At 47.7% G+C, this 7,379-nt stretch overlaps 1 long non-coding RNA gene across 1 annotated transcript; it reads right to left on the reverse strand.

Annotated features, from left to right (window-relative positions):
• Positions 1 to 918: 918 nt before the first annotated feature.
• On the reverse strand, positions 919 to 7,111 carry LOC118237907. The gene is made up of 4 exons (XR_004768886.1): positions 7,061 to 7,111; positions 6,425 to 6,568; positions 1,753 to 1,881; positions 919 to 1,484 (listed from the first exon to the last, which is right to left on the reverse strand). It is a non-coding gene; the product is annotated as an uncharacterized LOC118237907 (long non-coding RNA).
• Positions 7,112 to 7,379: the final 268 nt, after the last annotated feature.

The following is a 7,379-nucleotide window of genomic DNA, read 5'->3' on the forward strand; positions in this document are numbered from 1 at the left end:
TTAAAAACAGTCACAAGTGCTGGAGAGATCGCTCAGCAGTTGAGAGCACTTCTGGAGAACCTGGGTTCAATTCCCAGCACCCATGGAGTGGCTCACAACAATCTGTAATCCCAGCTCCAGGAGTGTGATGCCTTCTTCTTGGCAACATGCATGAACATGGTACATAGATGTACATGGAGGCAAAACACCCATATATATAAAATAAATAAATCTCTAAATAAAATAAAACCGACTGTGATACAAAGGATATTGCATGACAGTAGAAATAAGCGAACATCACCAGCGATGATAACAAAAGGCCATTGGTGGGGGGTGTCCCAAGACATTTAAAGGACCTTAGGGAGAAATTGAGGAAATCAGGGTAAATTATAAACTTTAGCACAAAATAATATGTTTGTATTGGTTGATCCATTGTAGCAAATTAGCAACAAATTAGTGTGTTTTAAGATACTTTACTCCCGGCCGACCTGATCCATAACGAGAGCCCTCATCCAGTAGCTGATGGAAGCAGAGACAGACATCCACAGATATACACTGAGCTGAAATCTGGAATTTAGTTGAAGAGAGGGAGGAATGAAGAGCAAAGGGGTCTGTACCAGGTTGGAGAAACCCACAGAAACAATTGGCCTGAACAAGGGAGAGCACATCAACCCCAGATGCTGTCTGGGAAGTCAGTACAAGACTGATCCAGACCCCTGAACATGGATGTCAATAAGGAGGCCTCTGCACTCCAGGGAGCCTCTGGTAGTGGATTAGTATTTTTCCCTGGTGTAAGAAGGGACTTTGAGAGGCCATCCCACATGAAGGGTGCACTCTTGGCCTGGACACATGGGGAAGGGCCCAGGCCCAGCTCAGGAAGATTTGGTGGACTTTGCAGAACCCTGGTTGAGGGCCCTACCCTGCCTGGGGAGTGGTGGGTGGATGGGGTGGGGGTAGGTTGGGGTGGGGGAGGGAGAGGGAGAAGGACTTACATGTGAAACAAGCTTGTTCCCTAACTTGAACTAATAAAAAAAAAAAATTAAAAAAAAAGATACATTACTCCCAAACATGGCACTGTAGCATCTGAGAAGACAGTAGAAGCAGGAAGATCATGGCCCCTTTCGTGCCTTTCACCCCTAAACCAGAGCATCAAGACTTTGAAGGGCATAGTGGTTAATCTTCATTGTCAGGCTGATTGGATCAGGAAGAAACTAAGACTTGTGCTTCTGGGTGGGTCTGTGGGGGAGGGATTTCCAGACAGGAGTAAATGGGAGGGGGAGCCCCCCCACCCCCACCCCCAAGTGGGCAGCAGTTTCCAGCCAGAGGAAAAGGTTTGCCTGCCTTCCCTTCTTGCTCATGAGTACATCCACCCTGTTGATGGCCACTGCTGCTGTGCCGCATTCTTCTTCTGGCATCAGAACACAGCTTCCTTGGCCCTCCAATGTGGACTGCAGACCCGTGGCTCTGCAGGAACCAACCCTCCAGGGAAAGACTGGAACTGTAGACTGAGCAGCAAACATTTCTCAGCCTCTCTAGCACAGAGCCAAACATTGTTGAACTACCCAGCCCATACTGTGTAGAACAATCTAATAAATCCCCTAGTAGTATAGGTTCATCCTCCCACTAGAGAACCCTGAGTAACAAAGTGAGGTACTCTGAGACTCCCCTTAAAGAGATAGTTTCCCTGTACCTCAGAGACAGACAACCTCCTCAGAAAAGTCTACACAGGCCTCCTTAAGTTCCCCAGGTTTATTACTGCTAGACCCAACTTACTTTCACTTTCTAGGGGGCTGGGAGCAGGGTCTCACACTGTATCTCGGGTTGATCTGGAACTCAGGGGAATCTTCTTGCCCTGGTCTTCCCAGTGCTGGGGCCACATGAGCTTCCTTTTTTTCATCACATCTAAAACACACAGGTTTAACCATGACAATAAAGGTTTCCCCAGGGGAAACATAATTGACTCCTTTGCCACCACAAAAGGAGACAGATTTTCATTTATTAAGCAATTCGTGCTGACATTGCTGGTTGCCTCTGTATGTGTCCACTCTTGGGAGTTTTCATTTTAATTAGTTGTAACCTGTTACTGTTTCTCAGATTAAAGACTATGTAAAATAAACCCTTTGGTATGTGTTTGGTTTTTTTATTAGTATAAGAGCTGTAATGTTACCATTTAAGAAGCAGTCTTTAACAATATTAAAATACGGGATAACATACTAAATAAGTGGTTTACAGTAATCAAAAATAGAGCTTATTTATGAAGATCATTTAAAAATATTTATGTGTATGAGTGTTTTGCCTGGCTGTATGTCTGTGTACCACATGTGTTCCTGGTGCCCAAAGAGGTCAGAAGAGGGCATCAGATCCCCTGAAAACAGGGTTATAAATGGTTGTGAGCCTCCATGTGGGTGCTGCGAATTGAACCCAAGTCCTCTGCAAGAGCAACAAGTGCTCTTACCCATCAACAAGTACTGAGCCATTTCTCTCCTTCCATAAATGCCTTCATTGTTGTTGCTATTGTTACGTTTTGTTTTGTTTTGTTTTGTTTTGTTTTGAGACAGGGTTTCTCCGTGTCTTCGGAGGCTGTGCTGGAACTTGCTCTAGGCTGGCCTCAAACTCACAGAGATCTGCCTGCCTCTGCCTCCTGAGTGCTGGAATTAAAGGCGTGCGCTACCACCGCCCGGCTGTTGTTACTTTTTGAGATGGGTCGGACACTGTACCCAGGCTGGTCAGGAACTCCCCATCTTCTGCCTCAGCTTCGTTGATTCTGGAATTATAGATGTGTCACTATCCCTATCTCTCATTTTTAACCTCTTGGTTTCCCCTACAAGAAACTTGGGCTTTTTCTTGACATTTAAGGACACCACGTTGAATATATCTACCTCATGTTCTTCCATGAAAAGTGGAAAATACACGAGAATATTCTAAAGAGAACAGGACATGTTCTATATTATGCCATGCTTATACAAGTATAAAAACTCACCGAGCTAACTTTAAAATCTTTTTTGTGTTTGTGTTAATCATATTAGAAGAAAGAATGAAGGATGGGACAGAGGGGAGGATGGGGGTGGGGGGACAGGGAAGAAGAGGGCAGTCTCATCAAAGAATTCTGAAGGTTGTCAGTGACTAAAACATGGGTGCTCCACAGGGAAAGGGTGAGGGAGGTCGGAGTGTAACTGACTGACACAGCACATGCTTTGCATGTGAGAAGCCTTGGGTTCTGTCTCCAGTTTGCACATGTGTGATTCAGTAAGCCAGAAATGTTTTGTTTTGTGGAAGAGAGGTTCTGATATGAAAAGGGGGAAAGCAAGGAAAATTCCTATAAGCTCAATTTGAAGCCTGGAATGATATATGAACTCAAGAAGCATGTGCGCGAGCACACACACACACACACACACACACCACACACACACACACACACACGGCCACACACATACATGCACGCATGCACATGCATGCACACATACTCCTCCACTAGCCACCAAACTCCAGCTTTTTTTTTTTCCTGCAGGCAGTGAGGAGGTATGCAGGTGAGCCACCCCACATCCTGATAAGGCTGCCTTGGTGATGGATGAGATGCAAGGGAGCTGGGTGTGTGTGGCTTCCCAGGGACAGTGCAGGAGATAATTGGAGATGTGCATAACCATGGCCTGAGTGTGTGTTATTTTTAACATCCCCACAGGAGGGAAGAGCTTTGCTCCAGTTGCCAAGAAAATTGTGTTCTGAGTGATTTTGAAAGTCTTGGAAGAAATCAAGAAACTTCACAAGCCAATCTAGCTTGTGTGCTTGGACTATCCACCTGAGGACACGTGGTCATTTTTCTCTCTGGACATACATAGTGCCTTTGTGGCGCCCTGTGGGATGCTGGCTGGTAGGTGGAAGATCCTACTGCCTTATCAGGTGGCACTGAAGGAGGGCATTGGAACAGGTGCGACACCTTGGAGCCAATGGAAGTGCCAGGGCCCAGGGAGTGGTGTGGACAGACCTAGGATCCTGCTTTCCCAAAGCACATCAAAGTCTTCATCAAGATCCTGCAAATCCCTGTGTCCCCGAGCTTTGGAGGCTCCATGTGCTTCATCCCTGGGCCACTAAGGAAAGAGCCCCCAAATTGCCCTCAGCTTTGGACACAGGCCTGGGTGCAGCTGGCCAAACTGAGGTGTAGCTGGAGCTGTAGCTTTCCCCGACCTCCATCAGCACCTTCTCTATTCAGTGGTCTTGACCTAAATCTGATGTCAAATACTGATAAACACAGCTTCACACTCAGTACAGTGCAAGAATGTACCTCTGCATTCCTGACCTATTTCAATTTCAAATTCAGGATGCCACCTCAGGAACAGAGAGCCTCTTTTGATTGCTTATCAGTGTTTTCTAGAAGTAATAGGTATAGGAAAGATGAGGCTGCCTTATACTTGGCTGAGTAAATAGGAATGTTGGGCAAAAACTGCCCCTTTCTCTATCACATTCCAGTGCTAGTCCAAATATCTCCTACTACAACATAGAAGGGCCAACAATAGCTCTCCAATTCCCTGCTTACTGCTATGCATGTCACAGGGGCCAAAGCTAGTCCAACCTCCTCCAGGATAGAGCAAATATAGGCCAAGGATAGCCTAGCCTTCCCAATTGCAAGACAAAGATGCCAAGGCTAGCCCCAGTCTTACCCAGTGAATATCAATAGAGCCTTCAGCAATTGTTCAAACCTGCAAACCTCCCATTTCTTTGGTATCCCTTCACAAACAGGGGACAAACACCACACATTTGACAGAACTTGACTGTACTGTGATGATGGTGAAACAGCCAAGAAGATGAAGATGCTGTCCTCAGATGGGTACCTCAGCGTAGTATGGAAGATGCTATCCTCTGGCAAGTAGACACCTCAGAGGGGCAGAGCCTCATGCTCTGCCATGCCCAATTCAGTTTCTCCCACTGGGGTTATGGTTTGAATAGTTAATCCTGCAGTAACAACCAGTTAGCTCAGATTCCTTTTGCCACACTGAACACTCTTCAGACTTCACTGGTGACTGAAAGGCCACCAGATCCCTAGAGCCCCTGACCGCTATAGCTCCCTGTTCTGTCCCTGTGGTCCTTTGAAGGCCTTAATTTACCTCTGTGGCCTCGGCTTCCATGAAATCACCTTTCACCGTTGAAAGGCATGGAGGTGGACACTGTCAAAGCCTGTGTGACAGTGACATGTAGGAGAGAGAGGTCTCCATCTTCATGCCCCTCCATATCTTCTGAGTGGGAGGTTCTTAGTGTCCAGCAAGGCAAACAGACATCCATTTCCCATTCATGTTCCCAGGTCCTAGCAAGCACCAGAGAGAAGATAGAGCCAAGGCTCATCAGCACAGTACCTCTAAGGCCTCCACCTGTCTCCTAAAAGGTAGGCATGGCTGTCCCTGAGCAGCAGCCAACAGCAGCTATTCCCTAAGGAGATTGGATGAGCGGTAGATGACCTGTAGGTAGAGAGGGCAGAATGTTCCGGGAGTGAGGGAAGCAGCGCTCTCCTCCTACTGCCCCTACATGGGCTCTAGGCACTGGAAGTAGTAACTTCATGGTGACTTCTGTGCATTCCTCCAGACTACATATAAGATTGTATATTGGCCACTGGTAGCAGCCAGTATAGGGATGTTCTTCAAAGAAGTTCAAGTTGACCACACATCGAGGGCCAGGGTAAAAGACATGGCACTCTGGCCACCCTGAATTTGGAAAGATAATTTCTTCAGTCTAAATAGGACAGGTGTATCACCCTCATTGCCATCACCACCACCATCAACACTGCCTCCATCACCACCTCCACCATCTCACCACCACTGACCACAGCATCACTGCCACCACCACCAGGAGCATCATCACCTCCATCACCACTGTCACTGCCATCACCACCACTGTAAGGATTCAGGCAGTATGCTGGCCTGCCCTGTCACCTGGCAGAATGCACTCAGGCAGATAGGGTTCCGTGGTTGCTGTAGACTACACACAGGTGCAAAGGAATCCTTTAAGAGAAAGACCCCTGCCCACTTACGCTATCTCTCTTTCCCGCTCCGCTCTTTCCCGCTGTTCCCCTTAGGCAGACAGGGCTTTTCCTGTCTCCCTCGTCTCGTCTGTCCTCTCTCTGTCTCTGTGTCTCTATGCCTCTTTACCTTTTTCTTTTTCCTTCCCCCTCCCTCCCCTTTGTAATTAAGCTCTGTGTGCCTGGAATGTCTGTCCCCCACCTCGGTCAACCTCGACCAGCATGGAATCCACCAAGGTCCCCACACAAGATCCCCCATCGGCTTTACCAAAGCAATCACTTCCTCTCCATCGCCACTACCATCATCCATGTCTTAACCCCACCATCTACATTTCCACTTTGATCACCATTATCTTTACACCTTCACCATCATCATCATCACCCTCACCATGTCCCTCTCACCATCTCTCCTGGAAAGCTTGTTATGGTGACCCCACCCACCTGGTAGCCAAGGTCCCCAGCACAGAGCAGAGGAAACTTGACTTCATGGGTTCTGAACAGTGACCCTTGAAGGGTGTTCCGAGTGCAAGTCTGTGTTCCCTTGTGTTTTGCTTTGACTTCTTCTTCCTTCTAGGTTGTCTTTTCCTGTGGTGAGGAACAAGAGTTGGAAAGAATGAACTGGAGATACCTGAAGACTCAGCCTGCCTCCAAGTTTTTTGTTGCGTTTGGTCTGGATGTGAGTGAGGAGGAGTCTCATGGCACATGTTCGGTGGGGCAATAAATCAAATGAAATGATGTGTCAGGCAGTTATCAAAGCAGAAGGGGCTACAACTGGATACTAATAAAGCTTTTATACTAGAAGAACACATTTAATCAAAATGCTGGTCGGTAGAGGAATTACAGTGACTGGGTGGAGCTCCTGCCCCAAAGAGGTTTGTCTGTGTAGCCAGAAAGCATGGGGCAGGAGGTGGGGAGCTTGACACTGTTAGACCCCCGAAAACTCAAGTATCCGGGGTCTCAGGCCAGGTTCGCGGTCACCCCAATCACCAGGTGGATTCGAGAGCTTGCTGCAAACTGCATGAGGCTTTATTGTAATTTAACGAGCTAACCCTATGTTAGCTCGGGTCTTTCACCCACCTGCCATGGCGGACGGCTAGAAAAGACGGCTCCTACGGGCTCCCAAAAGATCTTATAGGGCAGCTTAAGGGGAGTGTCTAGGGGTACGCACAGGCTTACGCACAGGCTCATGATTGGTGTGCCTCCAGGCTTGGAGGGCTTGCCCTGTGTTGATTGGTCAACTGGTTGTTATGGCCCATAGGCCCTCCCAGGGTGGTTGCTATGCTCTCTACGTCATTGTCGTGGGCTTGTCCGTAAAGCACACCCAGGGTCGTAAAGCTTAGCGCCACCAGGTAACTTCTGATTGGCTCCCTGTCACGAGACAGGCATCTGACTTTCT

Source organism: Cricetulus griseus, chromosome 3, assembly GCF_003668045.3.
Source record: "Cricetulus griseus strain 17A/GY chromosome 3, alternate assembly CriGri-PICRH-1.0, whole genome shotgun sequence".
Classification (NCBI taxonomy): domain Eukaryota; kingdom Metazoa; phylum Chordata; class Mammalia; order Rodentia; family Cricetidae; genus Cricetulus; species Cricetulus griseus.